General features: G+C 40.2%; 1 protein-coding gene across 4 annotated transcripts in view; it reads left to right on the forward strand.

Moving 5' to 3' along the window:
- Positions 1-13489: 13489 nt before the first annotated feature.
- The window catches only part of INO80D (INO80 complex subunit D), a 66902-nt gene continuing 54126 nt past the window's right edge, over positions 13490-26265 (forward strand). For 2 of the 4 annotated variants that reach the window (XM_057745108.1, XM_057745110.1), the window contains exon 1: positions 13495-13617. The gene's annotated coding sequence lies outside the window, so the exon portion shown is untranslated. Of the gene's footprint in view, positions 13618-14378; positions 14478-26265 lie in introns of those variants that run through there. The other 2 variants (XM_057745111.1, XM_057745109.1) reach the window with 2 other exon arrangements.

The raw sequence follows: 26265 nt of genomic DNA on the forward strand, positions 1-26265 counted from the left end.
ATATATATCCATGGGTCCACAATGAAATAAACAAACAAGCAGATACACAAATGGAGGAGAATGGACAATTCTACTGATGAATGTTAAAATTAGGGGGCTTCCCTGGTGGCGCAGTGGTTAAGAATCCACCTGCCAATGCAGGGGACTCGTGTTCGATCCCTGCTCCAGGAAGATCCCACATGCCACGGAGCAACTAAGCCCATGCGCCACAACTACTCAGCCTGCGCTCTAGAGCCCATGAGCCACAACTACTGAGCCCATGCGCTGCAACTACTAAAGCCCAAGCGCCTAGAGCTCGTGCGCAATAAGAAGCCTGCACACTGCAGTGAAGAGTAGCGCCCACTCTCCATAACTATAGAAAGCCCGCGCACAGCAATGATAGACCCAATGCAGCCAATAAATAAATTTATAAAAAATAAGTAAAAAAAATATAGTGTAGGAGGGTTTGAGGAGAAATAAAATATTTGCATAGTTCAAAGGATCTCCTCCAAGATATCTTTTAATTACAAATGGCAAAAACAGTAATGCTACAGTGGAGAGACCAGAAGACACCAGCTAAACCAAGTAATCACGCTAATGGTACTACAGCATGGTAGGCAGAATTCTAAGATACCCACTTCCTCCCTTTCCTCCCCACATTTGGGACACATGCCTTTCATAACCATCCAGGCTATAAATACGATAGATTTTAATCCTGTGACTAGGTTATATTACGTGACATAGTTGACTTTAAAAAAGGGTGATTATGGGTTTGGGCCTGACCTAATCATATAAGCCTTTTAAATCTGGGTCTAGAAGTCAGAGACTCAAAGCATTGAGAGGGACTGTAGGGGAGGGAAATTCTCCTGCTGCCCTTGTAAATGGAGGGGCCACCGGTGAGAACTTGAGAATGGCTTCTAGGAACTGAAAGTGATTCCTGCTGCCAACCAGCAAGAAAACATCCTGAATTCTGCCAACAACATAAATGAGCTGGAAGAGGACCACAAGCTTCAGATGAGAACGCAGCCCAGCTGATACCCTGATGTCAGCCTCGGGAGACCCTGACCAGGGAGCCCAGCTGTACTTGGCTTGAACCTCTGACCTCCAGAATCTGTGAGATAAGAAACTGGGTGTTGTTCTGCGGTGCTAGGTCTGTGGGGATGTGTCACAGCAACAGCACAAAACTATACAACCAGTTGTAATATGTAACGTCCTCCCTGATAGGATGCTCTGAAAAGGATATAGTCACGTCTGAAATTTTCTTGCCAAAAAATACATTCCCTCATCTAATCATGAGGAAATATCAGAGAAACCCAGATTGAGAGACATTCTACAAAATAACTGACTGGTACTCTTCAAAAGTCATGAAAGACAAAGGAAAGACTGGGTATCTGAAGCAGAAAAAGGACATTAGTGGTAAACCGGCACAATCAGCATAAAGTCTGTAATTTAGTTCACAACAAAAATTGCAACAGAACATACCCAAAGTTATTTCTCTGTAGAATTGGGGGACTCTGTGTCATCTTAAGCAATTCACTTCTAGAATGTTTTTCTGATTATTAAGTAACACAAAAAGCGTTTGTAGTGTGCTTTAAGATTCTTAGCTGAAACAGTAACAGTTATGTTGCTTGCTGTTTGTCTTTTCTACTTTCCTTTAAAATGGCTAAATTTTGGAAGAGTTGCTGTGTTTTGGAAGACTCAATACGCTTCAACATTTTAATGGCTTTGGTGCAACAGTATAGATTAATGAAAGCAAATACAGTGGATGCGATTCAAAAATGAAAAATTAGAAAACTTAGTATGTTGTGGACGATTTTGTGGTTGTTGCTTTGAAGTTTGCTTTTTACTTTTATTTCAAATTAAGGAGTTAGCATGTAAAACTATAAGTACACAAAATCCTTTCAACAGCTTAAAAAAATGAACACTTCAGAAGTTTTCTGAATTCAAGATAAGACAGAGAGAGGGAAGCAAGAAAACTAACACACTATTTGAACAGTGTGATTCAGACACGATAGAAATGCCCTTCCAATAGAAAAAAAAAGGACAAACGACCTGCATGGAATATTTACATGAGTTTTCTAAGAATGGTATCATGAGTCTCCTTTCCCTATAATTTTTTTCTTAGCTACATTTCAGAGAACTGGACACATACTATAGAGACTGAGTGATAATGTATCACCACATCAGTTATTATTGCATGAAGTACTCTGACTTTGCTACTCATACATTTTAGGCAATGTAATTCTTCCCTCCTTCCTCCATAGAGAGAAACTTAGTGCCTACCATCTCGCTCAAGGCTGGCTTAACGGCCTCCTCTGAGGTTCATGTTAACATCCTCCTGGACGGAGCAACAGGAAGCATCTGTGCATCTTACCACAAACCGAGATGATCCACTCTTTCCCCATTTGAAGTATAAATTCTGTTGGTATTAAATGACTTAATTCCTCTTGCTTTGCACACCTAAAACATTTAGCTATATAAACCATCATGGTAATAAGCTCTGAGAAAACTGAAATGATTTATGACTATGCAAATATTTATTTAATTCTTCCCAGGTGGTCAATATTGATTTCCCCTGTCTATAATTTAAAGGAAACTTGTATTATGAAAGCTATTCTGACAAACCTTTTGTTCTTATGTTCTAGAACCATCTATGGTGACAGCAAAACTCAGGGAACAATGTTAGTTAATTAACAGCTGCCAGGTTACCTGGAGGAGCAGATGGTATGATTGATCAAGTCCTACAAAACGGAGGAAGGGAATACTCGAAGACATTTGCTCAAATATGCTTGAGAGTTTCCACACAAAAGGCTTTTATGAAAGCCATATTTTTCCCCTCTAGTATGTTTGCCTTTTACTTCAGGTGATTCTCTTACATTGTATTTTTTATTTTTTAACCTGCCGAGTTTTCGATATTAAGTGACATTAGTCATTTAAAAATAGAGTATACAGAAAATAAATAAATAAAAATAGAGCACACATTTTAAGTGTTTTTAGCAATAAAGGATGTATAACAATCAAGGAATTCTCTAGAGGTCCAGTGGTTAGGACTCTGAGCTTTCATTGCCAAGGGTGCAGGTTTGATCTCTGGTCAGGGAACTAATATCCCGCAAGCCCCACAAGCTGCACAGTGTGGCCAAAAAAAAAAAAAAAAAAAGGTACAACAGAAATATGCCAAGAGAAAAAAGTAGAATACTTGGGACTTTCCTGGTGGTCCAATGGTTAAGAATCTGCCTTCTAATGCAGGGGATGTGGGTTCGATCCCTGGTAAGGTAACTAATATCCCACATGCCGAGAGGCAGCTAAGCCCATGCACCGCAACTACTGAGCCCGTGCACTGCAACAACAAAAAAGATCCCACGTGCCGCAATGAAGACCTAATGCAGCCAAAGAAAAAAAAACAAAAAACAAAAAGTAGAATACTTAACACCACTCCCAGGTTTTTTTAGCTGGACTAGAACCTGATCGAATGGAATATAATGCTGAAAGGTTGATGTAATTGGAACTGTGCACATATTTTACTAATCCTCTTGGACTCCTGTACTGAGATTGACAACAGAAAGTCCATACTGGCTTCCTTAGAACCTTTCTCATTTAACCTAACCAGAGGGCATATCTTAATTATCTAACAGTCTCAAAGAGATTATACTGCTTAAAAATTCAAAATCTCAAATATTCATTAATTTAACAAATATTTATGGTGCATATTCTGTGCTAGGCACTGTTCTAGATGCTAAGTCAACAAAATAGATCAAGAGAGAAAAAAAAGGAGAAAACCCCTAGTCTTCACAGAGTTTACATTTTTAAAAATAGGATCTGGGGACTTCCCTGGTGGTGCAGTGGTTAAGAATCTGCCTGCCAATGCAGGGGACATGGGTTCGAGCCCTGGTCTGGGAAGATCTCACACGCCTCGGAGCAATTGAGCCCGTGTGCCACAACTACTAAGCCTGTGCTCTAGAGGCTTCGAGCCACAACTATTGAGCCCGTGTGCCACAACTACTGTAGCCTGTGCACCTAGCGCTCGTGCACCACCACAAGAGAAGCCACTGCAATAAGAAGCCTGTGCACCACACTGCAGAGTAGCCCCCACTTGCCACAACTAGAGAAAGCCCACACACAGCAACGAAGACCCAACAGCCAATAAATAAAGTACAAAAAAAAAAAAAGATCTTTTTAAAAAAATAAAACATCCCCCAAACAATAATTCTTTCCTTTCTTGCCAGACTTAAGCCACTTGTGGGCAGGGGCTGCCATCTCCCCAGTATCCTAACCACAGTGCCTAGCACGCTGTGAATGATTCATAGGTACTCCTTGAATAATTACATAGCAGATCATTTTGTTAAGGACAAATAATGGTTCTTCATTGCCTGTTACATCTGTTTGAACTTTTCGGCTTGGCTTTCAAAATCCTTTTAACTAGGCCCTACCCTACTGCTTTCTTTTCCTCCATCTTTCCGCACACACCTTCTGTTGGGACATGCTCACTCCTGCTTTACCAAATGCCATTTCCTTTGTCCAGGTAAATAAAAAACTCTCTCCATCTAGATTCAGCAAATACTGGTCTAGTCTAGTATCTTAAATGTGCCAGGACTGTGCTAGAGATGTACACGGATCTTCTTAAATCTACACAAGCATCGGTTTTTAGAAGGAGTGGGAGAAGCTCAGAATTCTGAGAGCAGGGCAGGGTCCCTCAGCTACTGAGTTGGGGCAGATCTCCCACAGTAACCCAAGGCAGCCTTCTCTTCTTATGCTGCCCCTTCCAGTCCCTACTAGGAGCCCTTGATTGTTCTCCAAGGGCTTCCCGGATGTTATTTACCTTTCCAACTAGCTGGTAAGCTCCCTGTGCACAACCGTGTATTATATTTTCTTTCACTTCCCTGCAGAGCCTAACCAAGTACCATGCACATTGAGCGCTCAATAAATACCCTGCTAACTGAGAAGGTTAAGCAACTCGGGCTAAGTCTCCTACTTTCAACTGTTAGAAAGTTAACCTTTGTGACAAATTCTGTCTTCTGAATTAAGTTCTATATGGTCAGAACCTGCTGTGTGAAAAAATACTTCCTTTTAGTCATAAATACTTCATTTGAGATTCAAGTTACCTTTGACTTGTAGGTAAACAATTTAATGTTCAGCTGATCTACTTCCTTCACTGACTTGAATCACAAGCCTGCTCAGTTTATTTTTCCCAGCAAAGAAGACCTAGTGTTTCCAGGTTCTCTTTCATTCTTCTGACCACAGAACCACTCCTTCGTGCCTTTGAGGTACAGCAAGCTAAATTGCATGGACAAGCTGTATTTTGATGAGATAACCTGTCCAGGGTCAAATGTTCTCATTAGCCAGCAAATTTGCCACAGACGTGTCTAGCTGGGCCAGGCGTTGAAAAAAAAAGAAATTTAAAATATTTTTAAGCCCAGCGGTCTCCAAGTTCCTCTCAGACCCCATCTCCCCTATATTTTTGAACCAGGGCAGTTCAGACCCTTATCCTGTACTTAGACTGTGAAGCCAATGAGAACAGGGACTGTCTGTCTTGCTCACTACTTAACCACTGTAGGGCGCTACAGATGTCAGCCTCATAAGATATAGCAGTATTTTTTCAACTTTTTGCCTTAACCCACCATAAAAATAAGCATACATGCAACTGTAACTGAAGAGAACATTTCTGTGAAATAATACTTCGACCACAATGACTTTGGATACTTTTTATATCACTATTCTTCTTAGGTCATACGCTGCCAAAGTGATTTCTCAAGTTCCCTCTATGCCACAGAGTTGAGATGAGGTCTCTTGCCACTGTATCACCCAGTACCCTGAATAAGAAGGCCCAGTAATCATTTTCTGTTAAAGCCAAGTGCCAGGGAAATGCATAGCTGTCTGGCACATGGCTGAGTGAATAAATGCTTGTGGTTTTGTGTTGACTGAGCCTGTTCTTACTGTGAAAACACAGTTTGATCATATTTTTTTTTTAAATAATCATTTTCTCAAGAGTACTGGTAACTACTCAAAAAGAAATCTCACACAAATCATGCAAGGAAATAGTAAATATGTAAACAGGGTTCTAATTAATTTGATATGTTCTTTAATACTTTAGAAATTGCTTCTAGAGCAAGACTCCTTTTTACAGTTTTCTAAAGTCCTACCTTAATTCCAGGCACTTTCTATGAATTCAGTGACAAAAAATGGAAATGGACAGTTGTGGGGCGGCTGTTATGTGTCATGTAGTATACTACACATGGTCCTGTAAATCATCTTATTCAAGCAATTGTGTTGAGAATGAGGGCACTGAGGTCTGAGGGGCTAGGGAACCTGCCTCAGTTCGCACAGCTAGTAAATAAATATGAGCTTTGGAATTCACACGTGGTTTTCTGACCTAAACCCCACACTTTGTCTACTACTTACCACTGTATGTGCATTTTAAAACAGTAAACTAGTATCTGCCTTATCAAACAGTTCATTGGAAATATTATACATGTCAAACACCTACTATTCCCTTTGTGGGATGCCCTGTTTTGAAAATGTTTCATAAGCCTTTTTATTCCGTGTTGTCATTAAAGCCTTCGTCAACAGCTCGTATTGAAATTTACATGCATCTCTCTCTGTTTAGAATGGCTAATGAAAAGGTGTTAACTGGTCACAATATTTCTCTTGTATATTCTTCGTATATTCTGTATGTACTCTTTCTGTATCCCACTTGGTATTTTTTTCCAGACCTCGACTGAGTCTGAAGGACACCCAAATCTCAGCTAAACTTAAAATTCTTTGCTGCAGATTGTCAACTATCTGGGCATTCAAAAATATCTGGGGGAAAAAAAATCAGTGGATTGTTTCTGTAGGTATTTGGTATGCCATAATCACAGCCTTCTATTTTTTTCTGTACTGAATTAATTTAACTTGTGACTAGTGCTGTTAAGTCCACTGTCTTGGTAGTGTTTAAAAACAAAGCAAAACAAAACACAAACAAAACAGTACTCCCTGACCTTGGGCTGTGCTGCCTGTAAGGTGTTTATTGGCAAGCAACCAGGGAGAGCAGCTGACCTTTACATGGCACTAAGACCCCACCTTGTGCCTTACATGCACTATGCCCTGTAATCCTCTCAACAATACAATGAGGTAGGTACTAATATTATCCCTGAGAGGTTAAGTAGATAGCCCAGGGTCACACTACCAAGGAAACTGGTGGAGCCAAGTTTCTAAACCAGGTGGCCTGGACTGGAGATTAAGCTCTTAAACCACTATAGCTCCTCCTGCACAAAAGGAACATGTGGGGAAAGAAAATTTCTAGAAAACAGTTCAAGGCGTTAAAGTAAGAATAAGGTCACTGTACACTCAGGTTGGCACCAGGAGGCTTCAGGAATAAGATCTGGAACAAGGTATCAGAGCAGAGTGGGATTTAACTGGCAGAGCTGAGAACAGAGCCATCATGACAAGGACGGCCGTGGCTTGCTCTGTGGGGCCAAAATGGCATCAGCCTAATAGGAGGCTAGGTTGCTAACTGTCAGTAGAATCTCATCTACTTCTGTGCCCTCATTTCTTTCTCTTTCTGGTTTTCCTTAAGAATAAAACAAAATGCAAATACCTACTGTAAGACCATACAGCACCCAGATATGTATAAAACAGAAACACCAGTGTATACAGTTAAGGTACACAGTCCAATTTTTATTTTTGACTGAGGTCTCATTTTCTTCCTGGTGTACAACCGGCTTCACCATTTTGTATCTCCAATAATCTTCCTTACCTGAATTTAAATCAAGCTGTTTAAATTGTGTTAAGTAGTTATTCCTTACTTTAATTGAATGAGAGGATTTCCCCCTTTCCCCCCATCCTTACTATTGAATTCTGGCAGCCTGTAACAAATATATGGCAAAGATATTACAGTACAGGAAGTCCAAACATTAATGGGTTGTGTTCTGGAATATCACTGTAAGTTAGTTACTTGGAACCTGGGATTTATTTTCCCATGGAAATAGTGGTGAAGTTCCCAGCGGGTCCGCAAGGCTTGCTGAACCAGGAACGTAGCAGAAGTGAACACTGTCACCTTTGTGTTGATCTCTGCCTGTTATTCCGAGGACTCTATGGATTTCTCTTCTTACTACAATGTTTTAGCTAACCACCACCTTTGGGACACAGTTTTCTCAAAATAAGGAAAAGTTGACTATCATTTATAATTCTGCCCAAATCCAATCTTTAATTCTGTTTTGGGGTGTTTCTTTTTACTAATCATTACTTAAAACACAACTTCAGTTGGAGAGGTGTTTTCCTCAGTCTAAGGTAAGGAGTCAATAGAATGGCCCAAGAATGCTATGGTCCAGGCGATGGCAGATTCTCTGCCTGCAGCACGACGAGAAGGCAGTGAAATGTTTCCAGGGATATGTCTTGCCCCTGCTGCTTCCAGTGCCCATCTGGTTCTTGGAGGATATCTTTGTCCCTTATGGGGATTCAAAAAAAAAAAAAAAAGACTTTCTTTGTTTCTGGCTTGACACCAGGTAGTAGTTCCTAGGTCTCAGTGCCCCTGGGTAGGTGTCAGAACTTGGAGATTACCTGATGATGTGTAGTCTGACTATAGCTGCATCTATACTATACAAATTTCGTATTTGAATAACCTAAAGCTATGATATGGATGTCTCCCAAACACAATGTTTGTCTCAGACACATTTTCTTCAGGCACAGTAACCACAATAAAACTAAAATCCTTGTTTTAGATAGAAACATTACCAACAAATGTTTCCAAAACAGAAATGCTTAAAGTGAAAAAATTTACGTTTATGGCCATCATAATAGTATGATTTGGAAAACCTTTAGGCTCTGTACACACCCCACTGCTTTTCACCTCCTTGGACGTTTTCACACTACTAGAGACCTCTTGGTGTGGCTACAGAGTTTGTCTTTAGAAATGTTAGAAAAAAACATTTTTGTGATTAGAGAAGGTTTATAATCACACCCATACTTCTCCCAAAACCCCCCCACTAAATTTGTATAACCATGTCTGCTGTCAGTGTCTTTTCAAACACGTGATGATTCTGTCAGCAAACATTCGCCAATGAAGGCATGGCTTTATTGCTTAAAGACATCTAATATTTTAAACATGCATAAATGTTTCACTTTAGTCCACACAATCTGTAAATGAGCTCTTTTAAGAAAACGGGTAGGGGTCAATCCCTGCTTCAGGAAGATCCTACATGCCGCGGAGCAACTAAGTCCGTGCGCAAAAAAAAAGAAAACGGGTAGTATTTCCTTCCTTCCTTCCTTCCACACCCCGTGGCTTGTAGGATCTTAGATCCCCAACCAGGGATTGAACCCAGGCCCTTGGGAGTGAGAGTACAGAGTCCTAACCAGTGGACCACCAGGGAATTCCCTAGGTGGTATTTTCTTAACCTCACTGTAGTGTTCACAATAAAGTGATTAATTTTTACAAAATTAAAGTCATTAGGGACTTCCCTGGTGGTACAGTGGTTAAGAACCTGCCTGCCAATGCAGGGGACACAGGTTCGAGCCCTGGGCCAGGAAGATCCCACATGCTGTGGAGCACCTAAGCCCGTGTGTCACAGCTACTGAGCCGGCGCCCCTAGAGCCTGTGCTCCACAACAAGAGAAGCCACTGCAATGAGAAGCCCACACACTGCAATGAAGAGTAGCCCCCACTCTCTGCAACTAGAGAAAGCCTGCACACAGCAACAGAGACCCAACGCATCCAATAAGTAAATAAATAAATAATAAAATTTATTTTAAAAATAAGTAAATAAAATCATTAATACCAAAAGGCAGATCAATTAAAGTTTCTAATAATAGTAAAAATATTATGGCAAGCATCTCCTATTTCAACTAAAGGCCAAATGAGCTACTTGTGAAATTAAGGCATAATAACAGAATAAATAAAAGACACTACTGCTTTAAGTATCCACATAGGTAAAACTTTGGTACTCATGGCTCCAGGTCACTTCACCCACTGACTAGATTATTTAGAAAATACCATAATTTTACAACCATAGTTAACGTTTCTAATTATGCTAGTGCTTTACATATACCGTTCACTTTCAGGATCAGGAAGGAAATTGCTCTTAAACACAATGTATTTCAAGTGACAAATATAGCTATATCTAGATATCTAGATATAGATATATATGCATTCCTCATAACAATGGATAGATGGAGGTACTAGACTTCACAAAGGTGAAATAAGCCACTGGTTGCCACTAGTGAATGAAGGGGCTCCAACTGCTGGCTACTCAGTTTGTTTTTGGCAAAGAGTAAATGGCAGAAACTTAACATTTCCAAATATTACATACAGAGCTGTGGTAGGCACCTCGGAAACAACAGAGCAAAAGGATTTGGAATCTTACTGGAAGCCTTAGGGCCAAGAACGTCCACACTCCTTGAAATTTAAGATGATTATCCCAACTGTACTTAAAAGAAGAAAGACAGGGAAAGGAGGAGGAAAAGGGGAGAAAGGAAAGAAAAATAATACATTTTAGAGCCCTTGGGGGAATTAAACCAGAGCACATACACAAAAGTGTCCAGCAAGGTTACCAAGATGTACTAGGTGTTCAACGTTAGCCAAATTTGAGAACAGTATTGGGAATTTTATTGGGCAAAATAGGATTATTTACGGTTAGTTATGTCAGTAGTTTGTTAGCACCTGTAGTTTCTAGGAATTAAGAGATATAACACCTGAAATGAGTTCAGTTATCAACTGAAGTAAACACTGACCAATCAAAGTCAACAATGTTGCAAATGTAGCAGGATTTCTTTCTTGTTGCCACTATAATTCCCCAAGTCTGGGCTGTTTAGCTCAGCTGATGGACAAACATCATGGATCATAGCCCTATACAAGTCAAGCTTTATAAAGAGAAAGACATTCAAATGCTAAGATTATGTACCATATCCCTAACCCCAGATAGACATCACGCAAACAAGCTTGTGGGTCACAAGAGAGATCGCATAAAAGGTTGCAGTCAGACTAAAGCAAACACATCTTAATTTCTTGAAAAATTCAAAGCATATCTATAAAGTCATGTCACATATACGGAACAAGTTGCTCAAAAACACGTTTTTCAAGTCCACTAGATTTCTTCATTAAGGGAAAGGATTTCCCTATTATGACCAAAGTGTTTGATTTCCAAATGTTTAAAAAAAACTGTAACTAGAACACAACTTCATAATTGAAATTTCTGAGATAAGAATCAGTTAATTTTACTTTAATTACTTTAGATTTTTCTAGTAAAGAGTAAGGAAAAAAACTGCAAAAGAAAACCAAGACTATTCAGGTACTGTATTCAAATTTAGATGATAAAGATGGGGGTCAGGATGAAAATCATACATATCTGCTACATGCATTAGCTAAACTCATTTTATTATGGGAATTTCTAAATTTGGAAGCTCAAAAAATAAACATTTAAAAATCAGTCATCAGTTATTTCTAAATGCTCTGTAATAAATTTTAAATGAAAGAAATTAAATATTCTGAGTACGACAGATGAATGAATAAAGATGTGGTATTCATATACAATGGAATGTTACTCAGCCATAAAAAGGAATGAAATTGGGACATTTGTAGAGACGTGGATGGACCTAGAGACTGTCATACAGAGTGAACTAAGTCAGAAAGAGAAAGACAAATATCATATATTAATGCATGTATGTGGAATCTAGAAAAACGGTACAGATGAACTGGTTTGCAAGGCAGAAATAGAGACACAGATGTAGAGAACAAATGTATGGACACCAAGAGGGGAAAAGAAGGATGGGACAAATTGGGAGATTAGAATTGACATATATACAGTAATATGTATAAAATAGATAACTAACGAGAACCTGCTATAAAGATAGCACAGAGAACTCAACTCAATGCACTTTGGTGACCGAAATGTGAAGGAAATCCAAGAAAGCAGGGCTATATGTATATACATAGCTGATTTACTTCACTGTACAGCAGAAACTAGCACAACATTGTAAAGCAACTATACCCCAATTAAATATCCCAAATAAATAAATAAATATTGTACAAGGCACTAATATTACAAATTTATTTCCACTGTCAGCCGACCTGCACCTTCATCATTCCCTGTGGAACATACAAAAAGACCTTTTGTTCATTTTCTAGTATACTTCTCTTTCATCATAAAAACAGCAAAATCTCTCTGTAATTTGTTCTCTTCCAATAAGAGTTCTATGGGAATTGTTACAAGTGGGCAGCCCCCCCCCCTCACCTCTGTGCTACCTCAGCACGGTGTAACTGATCCCATCTATCCACTGAGCGTTGCTTATTGAAAAAAAATATATTCATGACCTTCACTGCAATAGATTAAAAGCAATTCACACAGTTTGGCAGCACATTGGAAGTTCTGAACATTTCAACTCTAACAAAAATAGACACGTCTCAATTCTATGACACAGAAAGTGGACAGCAACGTGTAATACACCAAAGATCTAAACCTTAAGGATCTAAATTAAAATAAAAATTAAATGCCTGGATATAATTCTAAATAAGCAATTTTACCTAAAAAAAAAATCTACAGCTGTCTTTAAAATCTATTTCCAGTTTTACAGTAACCTTTTTTCATGGGCAGACCATAACAGCACTGGCATTATTTCTAGAAACGTGGTCAGTTATACGTAAGTTGTATTTAACCCCCAGTGATCTCTGCCTTAATTTGCACTGTGAAAAATAAACAGCTGTATCTTGCCTTTCTGGACAGTCAATAGGTTTTATTTACATTGCTTTGAGAAAAGGAGACAAAAGACATCCCTTTATAATTGTCTTCCAGCAATCTCAGTTTGGAGGGGCATATACACCAGAAATTTTTATATATAAGGAAACATATAAATATCTCTATGTATCAATACAAAAACGTATAAATAAGTAGACAAATAAAGTGGCTAGGAAGTCTCTTGAAGTCCAAATTTATAAACTGACCACCAGACCCAGGACTTAAATCTGTAATGGAAAAAAATCATTAGCCTGAAAAAAAAATTCAAATACCACTATCACTAACACGGAAAAAAATTAAATAGAAAATAGAAAACAATAATCACCGGAAAACCTGTGTCTTGTAAAGATTTCTTTCCATCAGAAGATGCAGACACATTTTTCCCCCTGGTGCAAATGCAAACGTTTCTCAAGCACCCCCAGTTTCTTCCCCGCTTTTTCCCCCAGGCGCCGGTGTAGACGGCCGCTGTGGACTTTTTTCCGGAGATGAGAAGTAGAAATTTGTACTTTATCGGGAGCGGGTGCACTTTTCCCCCCGGCCCCCCTCTCCTCTGCCTCCAAGATGGTAGGAAAGTTGTCGTTTCGGAGGGCAGAGGAGCTGCTCTCTGGTGTTATGTCCTCGCAGTGCCTGTAGTGGTGCTGTAGGAGGCTGCTGCCTCTTCTTGTGCAGCCCCGGCAGCCCTGCCTTCTTGGCTGGAGAGTATATTCAGGGATTTCCCCTTAATAATCACCGACCCTGGGAGCACTTTTTAGTTTCCAAAATAAAAATATGATCCTCACCCCTCTTGCTTGACAGGGAAAGGCTCTCGCCGGAGCCCAGGGGGGAGCAATAGCATCGGCAGCCGAGCTTCCTAGTCCATTGCCAGCGCCTCTCACTCTGATCTGTCAGCCCAACCGAGGGAAAAGGGGGGAAGGAGAAAAAAAAAAAGCAGCTGAAAGGTAAGCAGAGGCGGCCCCAGGCCCGGCCCACATCCCCGGGCTCCCGTAGGGCGGCGGGCTGGGCCGCGCAGGCAGGGCGGGCGGCGAGCGCGCTTACGTGAGGCCGGGGATTCGCCGGCCCGCGCCAGGCCTCGGGCAGAGAATGAAAGGGTGAGAGGGGCCGGCACCGGGGTGGCGGGGACTGGGGACTCGGGGGCCTGGGGGGCGTCCGCGGGCGACGACGGCGGGCCGCGGGGCGGGGGTCCAGTCGGGGCCGGAGCGGGGCGAGCGGCGCGCCCTGCGCGGGCCGGGGTGGGGGTGTGGGGCGAGGTTGGGGCGGGGGGGGCGCCGGTTAGGCCTCGGGCGGGTGGGCCCCACGGCGGCCGCGCCCTGCCCCCGCACCCCGGGCCTCCCCGCGCCCCTTCGGGTCCCCCGGGGCCTCCGGGCGGGACGGCGGCGCTGCTGGGCCGAGTCCTGCGCGGGCCCCCGGGAGGCTCCCCCGCGGGGCGGCAGGCCCGGGTGGCCGGGACAGGGGCGTCAGGGCCTAGGAGTGGGGAATGGGCGCCCAGCCTCCCCCTCCCCCGGTCTCTCGCCGACGCCCCCCACCCCCGATTCCGGTAATAGTTGAATTTATTTCTCCCCCTCCTCTGCGCTCCGGGCGGCCAGGCCGGGGCGGGGCGGGCGGCCTGGCGGGCGTGGGGTGGGGTGGAGGGGCGGTGAGGAGTCAGGTGCAGCCGCGGCCCGGAAAGTTTCCTTTTAGGCCCGAATTGGGGGCTGGCCTACTTTCGGGGAGCCCCGGTCCTAGCGCTCGCGACCCCCGAGGGCGTGGGGGAGAGCACCCGGCTATTTTGAAACTCTTTGCCAGTTCCTGTCCATGGAAGGTACTCCGCCCCTGCACCCCTCGCCCGCGCCCCACCCCGCTCCCCGGCGAGCCCTTCCAGCAAACTCCAGCCCCGTCCCCGGGAGCCCCTCGGCGGGGGAGAGGGCCCTCTCGGCCCGTTTGCGAAAGTTTTCCAGGGATTTGTCTTAGCTTATTAGTTAGTGACTGGGCTAGTTGCAGTGGCAAGGGAGGAGGTAAATTCAAGTGGTATTTCTAATCGCAGGCTTTCCTAATCGCTTTTTTAGCCCTTACCCCAGAAAGCGGGGGGTGTTATTTTCAGATTGAGCACCCACCCTCCTCCCATCCCGGACTCCTTTGGGTCTCGAGCCCCTTTTCTGGACAGCCTTGCAGAGGGAAAGATGTAGGGAGCGGGGAGGAGACTGTCAGAGCGAGGGGGCTGGATGTTTGGAGCAGCCCCCAGATGGAGGAGTTTCCTGTCCTGTTTGGTCACCGCCCGGGAAAACAAACAGGGGGACAGGACCCAAGAGGGAGACCCAGGTTGGCAGGACGGACCCTGCTGGGAAGCATTAAGAATGAAGAGGGAGTGGAGGTGGGCAGGGCAGCTCCTGAAACAAAGTCTACATTTTAAGGATCAGTAGTTTATTTATTCTGATAATAACTATTTGGATTTCTGTGATATTCTTACGTTCGACTCTAGAAATAGAAAAATGGGGATTTTAAGGAAACTTGTTATTGCCACAACTCAGAAGGGTCTGTGGAAGAGCCCTCAGGGAACTGAACGTAGCTGACACAGTGTGGTTTGGGTATCGGGTTTTTTTGTTTTGTTTTTGCTTTTTTATTTTTTTTTCCTCTGTGTTTAAACGGATTCAATTTTAGCTATATCTTGGTGCCGTGAGTTTTGAAAGTTTTTTTTTAAAAAAAAAAAAGTCGAAAACTTAAATTTCCAAGTCTAGATTTCCTGGTTTTCGGGGATGGGATGTTTCCTGTGGCCACACTTAACCTCCTGATGTTCTTTAGTGTGGAAGTCGAAATGTTAATGTGCCCTGCCCCCCACTACCAGCCACCAGCGTGGGCATGTTTGGAGAGGTGATTTTTGCTCTTTCATTTGCTCTTTTCTTCTGAGCTCTTTTTAGTGGACCTAGGAGATTGTGTGTAGGTATATGTGTCCTGCCTGATAGCTGGCTGGAGTTGGCTGGCAGAGGTGTTCCACATTCTGACCACTCATCGCCCCGCACCCCCCCCCCAACACTATTACCCAGGGACAAGCTGGCACTTGCAGGGCAATGGGTAACCCAGGACTTGATCAGCGCTAACTTCTGTTAGGCGTGGAAGTGAGATTCCTTCTGTGATTCTTACGAAGTGTGTCTTCTTTTCCTTTTGTCTGCCTAAAATAAAACTCCTGTTTCTCCACAATGACAGCCATCCAGCCATTTAGTGTTTTACTTAAGAAAGGTTTGATATGTGAGATTGTATGGATTTCATACAGAAATGCAAATTACATTTAATGCTTGTTTGACTCTATTGATTAATTGAAATTGCTTATTGATTTGGATGTTTTCATATACTTGTGTACCCAAAATTATTACTTCTGTTATAGCTTGTCCTTATTTTTCGAGCATATTGGATGGAAGAAATCGGTCTATGAGTCTCTTAGGACATTTTAAGGTTTAAAAAAAAATCTCTTACCTCATAATTTGATATTTTTAAGGTATATTGGTGGCTTCATGTTCCCAAACTTTAAAATTCTGTATATGTACAAATCCCCGAAGTTTTTGTACTCAACCTTGCTCCCACATCTTTCCTAATCTGATCACCCCATGGGCTACTTTATTTTTGAAGGAATGGTGGGTTTGATAATCTAAAAAGTTACATTGTACTTGAAACTAAAAAAAGACTTTCAAGGCAAATATTGAATTTTAAGTTGGTAAGGTAATAACTTTTTCACTATTAGATATTTAGTTTCAAAAATAGATGTTTGATTTTCATTTATAAGTCTCAAGTAATAAAGTTTTCTTTCCTCTGAAAGCTTGTGTAAGGAAATTTGTATACCCTACCCCAACCATTTTTCTCAGTAAATCATGTTAGTACTATTTTTAGAGAAATGAAATTATAGTTCAGAGGGATTTAAAAATTTCTAAGTCAGAGCACCCAAAATTAAATGTCATTTCAAAAAAAATGCTGATCCACTTATTCTTACCTGAAATGTACCCCCAGGGTTAGCAGCGCTCACTATCCAGGTTTGCAACAGTAGTTATGGATAATGAGAAGTCATTTATATCTGAATACAGTTGGACTGCAATATTTTAAGACAGGTAGCACCCCGTCTCTCCCCCACACACCTGGTAACTTGTGAACAACGGATGAATTGGTGAGACTGGGTTGGAGGCAGCAAATTGCCCCCAAAGGAGGTGCTCCACTGCATATACAATGGTGTCCCATCCAAGTCCATTTAACTTATGCTAATGCAACTCTGTGCTTTGCAAAACAAACAGCAGTGGAGTCTCCTTCCCACTTCCATCCGGTACAAGTTTGTTCCAGAACCCCAACTGTAGTGGCTGGTCCTGGCTTTTTGGGGACCCTTGCAGATACTCTTGATCAGCTTAAAGTGAAAAGCTTAGGCCTCTCTTTTTACCCTTCTTGCACTTAAGATGCCAGGCTGCTTGATTCTGATTCCTTCCCAGAATGTGACTTGGTTTTAAGACAGCTTTTTGATTGCATTTTATTGTAGCATACTATCCTGCAGGCAGCCATGTTTGTCTGGACTGGGCCTTGGGTTCTCTCTGATCCCAGGTCTTCCACTGGGCAGGTTCCTGAGTCTTTACCTGTAAAATGGAAATAACCTTTTTTTTTGATGTAAGGATTAGATGAGATAGCCCACGTGCTTGGCTCTTCATTCCCCTAGTGCACTTTACTTTTCTGTTAGCACTGTCTATACTATTTCCCTTGTTTGTTTGCTTTTTTTCTGACTAAAGGTAGTATTTGCTCATATTCATCACAGTCAAGAGAGAACCATTGTTAACATTTTGTTGTGTTTTTTTTCTCCCATTTTGTGATTTTGTGTGATTATGTGCATGCTACATAATCTCAGGATCTTCCATTTAACAATATTGTATAGTTTTGTATTGGTTAAAAGCTTGGGCTGTGGAGTCAAATTGGCTTTGAGTCCTACCTATGTGGCTTGGATAAATTACTTACTCTCATTAAGTCTCAGTTTATTCATCTGTGAAAGGGGGTGACAATAACACCTTTTTCATACAGTTGCTGTGATTATTAAATGAGGAATTGCACATAAAGCCTTTAGAGTGGTGCCTGGTGCATGACCTTTATGTAATGTTTTCCTTTAAAGATTTTTAATATTCTCGATGTGAATTTTTCAATGTGAATGAGTGCTTGACTCAGCCTATATTAATAATACTAATAAGTATTTGAGTACAGATACAATATAATAATGACCTTCATGGGGCAAATAAATATTTTTGTGCCAGTAAAAAAGCATCAGTATATTCACAGAAAGTTTCAGCAGCTTGATGTTAGCCTAGTCTCTACCATTGAACTCTGTGAGTTGGTAAATGTAAAGGAGTGGTAAGTACACCAGTGGGCAAAGAAGGTGAGTTTACTTCTAGCTCCTTTTAAACTCTTGAAGTTGTCTGCCTGCAGGTGTGTGTGTGTTGCATGGCTTTGAAGGGCTGAGTAGTCTGTGGCTTTGGTAGGCTCACCTTGGGAGGGTAGGATGTTTATCTGAGGTGATGGTAGGATTTGCTGAAACCAGTGCAGTTTCATTCATTCAACTGGTTAGTGGTAGCTCTGGGCCTTGTAATGAAAAGACACATTGTCTGCCCTTGAGGAGTTTTTAGTCTAGTGGAGAAGAAAAAGCTGACATTTACAACTTTGAATGAAGAGGAATAGTTTAGCCTGGAGGAAGGAAACCTACTTATTTTGGCCTAGGGGCAAGCAGTTAGGATTTTTCCCAGGGGGGTGATTTCTGCCCTGAGCAAATGGGAGGAGTTAGGCATTCCAGGAGGTGGGACCAGCAAGTACTAATAAATGCCTAAGGACAAAAGCGTATTCTGTATTGCAAACTGTAGGAATTGGGGGAGTAGGAACCTATAATGGGAGAGGGAGTGGTCAACCTGGCCAGGTTCTAAGGAGTTTGTGCTTAGGCAGAGGGGTTTGGACTCCTTTTACATTTATGTAGGCCTTTGGCCAAATAAATTATTTGCATTTTAGAAGATTTGAATCAGACAAAAAGTGGAACAAAGGAGGGCAAGTGAGACAGCTGCTGAGAAGAGATTGAAGGTGGCAGTGGAGATGGAGAGAAGTCAGTGGAGAGGCTGGTTACAGAGGTAAACTGGTCTTCATAGGTTGACCGGGTGTAGATTTGGGAACCATCCACGTATGGATAACAGCTGCAGTTGTGGAAGTAGAAAAATTTGGTTTATTCGGTGGTTCTTAGTTATTTTGGGGAATCTAATGAACTTTCTGGACCCTTCTCCAGTAAAATGCATTTACATATTCACAGTTTTATACATTTGCTTGAAACCTGGCATAATCTAGCCTTGGGGTAGATGCAGAGCAGAAATTAAAATGAAAGCCTGTAAAAATGTTTTGTTTGGCATTCTACTCTTTGTGTGTTTGTGTGTGACTATCACTGACTTTATAAATGAGGGAAAAGATTTGTAAAAGAACTTGCTCAAGGTCACACATTTTCTGTTTTAACAGTTTGAATGAGCTGCTGACATGGAAAACATTTTGTGGGAAAATGTGGATTTTTATCTTCTTTGAAAAATTTGAAGATCTGGAAACCCTGGGTCTGCGTGTGTGTGTGTTTTGTTTTTTTAATCACAACAACTTGTTGGAAGTGGTTTGAGTCTGCTGCCTTTCGATGAGCAAAGTCTGCCCAAGACCCACCCCCGCGGCCAGTGTAGACATTTCATCTGGCATCCCTATAACCTATAAAACAAGATTAAAAGAATCTTGGGGAACATTGACATTTAAATGTGGGGGTCAAGAGAAGCCACTGACTGAGCAGCCAGAAAGAGATTTTTCAAGAAAGAGAAAGTGGTCAGCAGTGTCAAGTGCTACAGAGAGGTCAAGTGAGATAAGAATGGAACAGTGTACCTGGAATTTAGCAACAAAAGAGGCCATTAGTTTCAGATTCTTAGAACAAAAGAACTTTGAGGACTATAGCTACAAAGTAATTTTTCTTTCTTCTTGTTCTGCAATATAGGGTTTCTGTATTGAGGGTGACTGTGGCATGGACAGAAACTCAGAAAGCATTTGTTGTAAAGATTGTTAACTGGAGCTAATAAATGCTGTAACCCCATCAAACACTGCTCATTCTGCTAGTATTTTCATCCTAAGGACACCAGTATATAGATGTTCTATAGAAAGGAGAAAATATTTTTAATATTAGATTTTTAATATGGATTATAGGAAACAGTTCTCAGTGGATTCTATTACCCTAGCCTCAAAAAGGTGGGAGGGCCTGACTTAATGGAGAATTACATTGTACTATTCAGAAAACCACCAGCAGCTGGAGACTGCATTTCAGCCCTGCAGATCTTTGATTAAAATGATAATACCAATAAACTACTACTTACTGCTTCTAACAGTAGTTAACATTAAGTGATTACTATGTGCTGCATACCATGCATGTGAAATACCTAATTTAATTCTCCTAAGTGACTCAGTGAGGTACATACTACTATAATACTCTCTTTACAACTGAGAAAACTGAAACTTAAATACAGTGCCCAAGGTCAAACACCCAGTAATTAGCAGAACCAGATTGAAGCACCATCTCTGATAGTCACTAAAGCCAGTAAGTGCTCTGAACTGCTGCATGAGCTATTCTTACTTTTCTAATAATTGAGGTAAGGAACTCAACTAGCATAAAGGCCATTTTAGTTAAAATTCATAATGCAAACTTATTTGCACAGTACTGTTTGAGCACAGTATTTGGCACATAATAGACATTCAATAAGCATTTAATTTATTTTTAAATATTCTAGTTGAACTTTATGTTGAATATTGTTTATATTTTGGAGTGATAGGCAGTTTTTCTCACTGATCTTTCTCTTTGAATCACATCAGTTGATTTTTATCATTTCTGAGTCTAGTTTTACTACTTTTCACATTGATATGTGGGATATTGCTTTTTTTTTTTAAATCAGTGTACTCATCTGATTAGTATTACCTTTTTATGCTCTATAAAGTTGAATTAACACTCATTTCAAAAAAGAGCTTTAATTAGGGGGACACGCTATTTAAGACTTTATATGATTTGGGATAAGTAAAAATTCTTTTCGTTTGTATTAAATATATTAGAAAACTAACATTCTGAGAATTTAGGTTCATGTTGGATTAGGAAAAAAATTGTAAGGTATGTTGTAGGTCCAGGCTCTTGAAAGGGGCAGAATATAAAATTACAGATGGCAGTTAGGGGCAAATGCTGTGGCAGTGAAATGAACATGCTTCTGAAACACGAGACTCAAAAGAACAGTAATGACATACAGAGATTCCACATGGAGGTGATACAGTGGCAGTCCCAAAGAGAATAATGTTCATATTTTTTCAAATTGGCTTATGGTTGCAGTTGGAAGACCAAAAGGGCTGTAGGTTGCTTTTGTTAAAAGCTTATCTTTCTTACTTTTCTCCTTGCTAATGTCTTATTCCTCCACATTTGCAAGAAAAAAGAAACTAGGGAAAGGAATTGTTTTATGTTTTTTATTAAACTCAGCATGTAATATCAAGGAGGATTTTTTTTTTTTAATTTTATACCTACCCATATTTTCTTCTGCTGAATTCCAGTATGTGGATATGTTTGCTGTGAAAATATTCTTTCTGTGAGTCTATTCTCAGTAATAGTTATTTTTGCTTTCTTGGTAATAATTAATAAAAGTGTATATTCTAGTGCTGCTCTTAAGTGCTTAATTACCTTAATTCTCTTCTTTAAGGGAGCATTGATCTGTTTGTACTCTAATTCTAAGCAAGCTATTTCCACAGCTGAAGATAGTATCTACTGTAGCTGTGATAAATTTAGTCTGGTTAGGATTTTTTTTAAAGTGATACCGTATATTGAAAGGTAGAGCTTAGATATAGTTCTACATGGATTAGACAGTGGGTTAGTATTTAAATATTAGGGTCTATAAGGCATTTGATTAAGATCATGTGGACTTTGTACATTATATGTTTCCTCTCTTATTTTATCTTACAATGAATGTCAATGAATGAAGGCCATGTGAACTTCACCTTTGGTGGAGTATGGGTAGAGAACTTCAGTGGTGGGAGGCTAGATGTAAAAAATGAAAAATATATAGGTTTTTTTTTCCCCCTGAGATCTGCCTTAGTGCTTTTGTCATGATTTCTTCTTTAATTAAAAAAGAAAAGCCTGTTAATGTAGAGAAGACTAGATGAATAGTTGTTTCCAGCTTATAGACAAAGCGTTTTTTTTTTTTTTGGCCACCCTGTGCAGCATGAGGGATCTTTGTTCCTCAACCAGGGATTGAACCCGTGCCCCTTGCATTGGGAGCGTGGAGTCTTAACTACTGGACTGCCAGAGAAGTCCCTATAGACAAAGTGATTTTGATATGAAATAATACTCATTAAGAAGTAAGTTAGATTTCAGAGGGCCATTTTGCCCTAACATTCTTTCCTTTTATGGTATATAAAGTGAGTCTGAATACATTAGGGAATTGAAAATGTAAGTATAAAGATTGCATTGGGCTTTTAAAAGAGGGATTTGAAAATTGAGAACAGGGCTTCCTAGGTGGCGCAGTGGTTAAGAATCCACCTGCCAATGCAGGGGACATGGGTTTGATCCCTGCTCCAGGAAGATCCCACATGCCACGGAGCAACTAAGCCCGTGCACCACAACTATTGAGCCTGTGCTTTAGAGCCTGTGAGCCACAACTATTGAGCCCATGTGCTGCAACTACTGAAGCCCACAGTCCTAGAGCCTGCGCTCCGCAACAAGAGAAGCCACGGCAATGAGGAGCCCGCGCACCACAATGAAGAGTAGCCCCCACTCACTGCAACTTAAAGAAAGCCCACGCACAGCAGAAAGACCCAACACAGCCAATAAAATAAATTAATTAATTAATTTAAAAAAATTGAGAACAGATAGGTGATTGTTCAAAAAGATGGAAAGTTGACTTTTAGTAGGACTTTAAAAAGTTAAAAATAAAAATAAATTAATAGAAAAAATAATCACAGGGAGAAGAAAAAAAATTAAGATTAAAGAGAAGTTGCTTATAAGATGTTGCAGTTAAACACCTATTTGTAATAGCATAGAGGTCATTAGCAAGAGCTTTGGCACTTTGTGGCAAATGCTGAAAGAGGGCAGTTGGATAGATTAATGAATTCTTAGAGTTAGAAGGAAGTTGAATAGGTAGCTTCTAATGCATTCTTACATTTTTTAAAAAACATTATATGCCAAATAGACATTGGGTAGCAAATTATATGTATGAATCTATTTGATGAAACGTTTGGTGTTACCTCATGAGAATTAAACGTCAATATTCAAAAATTTTAAAGCTTCTAAATTATACTGTCTCTTAATATATGGCTATGGCTATTAGAAATTATTGTGTAGACTGTCTGAAATACCAATTTAGTGATTATTTAATGATTGATGGGTGAATCTAGTAACCTGTTTTGTGTAGACAACCTAGAATTGAGTTACTATCACAGAAGCTATTTATGTAAGCAGCATGTACTTATTGAGCAGCTATTAACTTCTGGGCACTGTCCTAAGCTCTGTGATATAATGATGAACAGAAAACTGTCCCTCTAGGAGCTTATTTCCTAAGAGGGAAGACAACAGAAGAACAGGCAAAGTAGAATGTGATGAGGGTTAAAACAGGGAAATGCACAGAGTACCTCAGAGGATCATGTAACTAACTCAGCCTTTGGGAATCTGCATGTGGTGACAACTAAGCTCTGTTCTGAGGCTAGCGCTGGCTGGAGGAGGGGACACTAAGAGGAAGACATCTATTGCTCTGGACAGAGGGCCTGTCCTTGGGCTTGGCAAGACCAGAGGAGTCTGGCTATGCAGAGCTATGGGTGAAGTCCTCCAGTTATTCACTTCCTTTCTTTTGAGCATATCTCATTGCATAGATTATAATCTTCTAAGGGAAAGAATTATGTCTTTTACTATTAATGTTCTCCATAGCTTCTCAGAAAATGATGGACTTGTCATAAGTGTTTAATAAATAAATACTTGTCATTAAAGCTAGAATCATGTGGATCTGACGTAGTGAAAATGAATCAAGTTTAGTAACTGCTTTAATAGCGTGTTGATTCTTTAAAGGAATACGTTTGTTGTAAAACTTAGATAATAAATTTGTTTTATGATTTTGATTTTACTTTGGTATATTTTACTATTCAGAATTTTAACAGATACTTCTGGTTAATGATGGCAGAATGCTAACATCCCTGTTCTGTCTTCTCTAAACCAACTAAAAAGAATAAGGGCAATGAGAAACAGAAGAAAAACTCAATCTTTGATAATTAGCAAAACCTTGTAATATGAATATGTGAATTAGTACTGTTTAATTAAGTGCAGTGGGAATGGAACCAGGGCAAGAGAGGATGCAAGGAGAGGATGATTTCCTCTGTAGAACTCAAGCAAATTGGGGAGAGCAGCTTCCTCCCAAGTAGGCGACACACCATGAGGACACAACTAGTGATCCCCTTACTAGGAATGTCAAAGTTGGTATATACACTGTGCTCCCTGAGTGGCAAGAGAGGTGGGGTTGAATAACAAACCATATAGTTGTACTATTTTTGCGAGAAATTGAGAGTAGAAGAGACACTGGCAGCAGGCAGCCATTTAGCTGCCAATCTGGTCAATTGAAGAGAAATAAAGCCTAAATTATCATCCCCCAGTGTATGCCATGTGGGCCCCTGTGAGTTGGGGAGACTAGTCCAGCATTGTGTCAAGCCTTAAGGGAAGACTGTTGATCATTTTCAGAAGGAACGGAGAAATTAAAACTTAAGAATAAATAGTTCCTTATGGTGGGAGGTGATGTGCAGAGTTGGGGGTGAGACATGTCTCCTCTGAAACAGGAGTTTAAAAATGAGACACAAAAGCTCAAGAAATGCATAAGATATAAGGATGAGCTAATGGAACCAGGGTATGAAATAGAAGAGGAAAGTATAGTCATTATAGAAATGAAGCTTACCTCCATTATCCTCACTTCACATTATAGAAGTGAGGATAATAGAGGTAAGCTTGAGAAATTTGAGCAATCCAAAATGGAAAAAGTAAAAATAAAGTCTAGAGACAGACACAGATATGGAAGACAGCAAATCTACCATACCAATTAATTGATACCCCTGAAGAATACAGTAGAATAAATGAAGTAGAAAAAAAATTTCAAGATTTTAAGGAAGAGTTTCCCACAATAAAAGATGAATTGAAATTCTAGAATGGTTTCTAGTCTTTAAATATAAAGGCTTTTTTTTTAAATTTTTTCTTTTTTGGCCACAGCATGTGTCTTGCAGGATCTTAGTTCCCCAACCAAGAATTGAACCCACCCGGGCCCAGGCAGTGAAAGTGCTGAGTCCTAACCACTGGATTGCCAGAGAATTCCTATAAAGACTTTTATTGTTAGGTAAAGTAAGGGGAGGGGGGAGAAATCAACAGAGGCTGGCCTCAGGCTTTTACGTTCTAGGAGACATGGAGAAAAATTACACAAAGTCAATAGACAACAACAACAATAAAAAAACCCCAAGATTTTTATGTCCAGGCAAGCTCCTAGTTTAAGTATAATATCAGTTGACATGTATTTTTAAACACAAAAACCATGACTTATTTCCTATAAGTCAGCCCTCGGTGGGGAAGGTGGAAGGGAGGTAACTGTATTATAAGCTATTGAATCAAGAGATGAATTGAAAACTGAGTTAAAAGATTAGTGATTAGCATCAAATAATTTTAAATGTAGGACAAACATTAAAATGTCATAAGCTATAGCAATGTAGAAATAACCTAAGGAAGAAATACTGAGTTGGGATGGGTAGGTAGTTAATAAAAATGGAAATTTTTCTCATTCATAACATGAGATTAATCACAATAATGCTAAATATACTAATTTTCTTAGTTTGGAGTAAAGAAATGATATCTAAAGGACACAGACTATAAATCTTCCAAGAAAACAGACTATATAATGAAACAAGTAATAAAGACAGAATTGAAAGCTAAAAACAATACAAAAATAAGGTAATAAAATTAAGATGAAACATTTGTCATGTAAGTAAATATAAAATTATGAATTGGATAAACATTTATTAAAAGAAAATGACTCAGATTGGAGCAAAAAAGTCAAACCTGTTAAGAGATGCATCTAAAAAGGGACCAGCAAATAATATGTTAGTAAATATTTTAGGCTTTGTGGCTATACAATCTCTATTACAACTACTCAGTTCTACTGTTATAGCATGAAAGCAGTAATATACAACATTCCAATAAAACTTAACAAAGACAGGCAATGGGCCAGATTTGTCTTATAAGCCAGAGTTTGCTGACCTGTGATCTAAAACTGCCTCAGAAAACTTGAGAGTAAAGGGATGGGCAAAGACTTAACCAGCAAATTCAAATCCAAAAAATGGAGTCCAGATATTAGTGTCAGACAAGGTTGAATTCAAGACAAAAAGCATCAACTGAGTTTGCATTTCCTAATGATAAAGAATGACAGTCTAGTGGTCAGGAATCTCTGTATCAAATAATACAGCTGTAAAATTTATAAAATAAATACAAGGAGAAACAAATAAGATTACAGTAGGAGATTTTGATTCATCTCTTCCAGCTCTTGGTAGATAGAGAAAGC

This window comes from Hippopotamus amphibius, chromosome 8, assembly GCF_030028045.1.
Source record: "Hippopotamus amphibius kiboko isolate mHipAmp2 chromosome 8, mHipAmp2.hap2, whole genome shotgun sequence".
Classification (NCBI taxonomy): Eukaryota; Metazoa; Chordata; class Mammalia; order Artiodactyla; family Hippopotamidae; genus Hippopotamus; species Hippopotamus amphibius.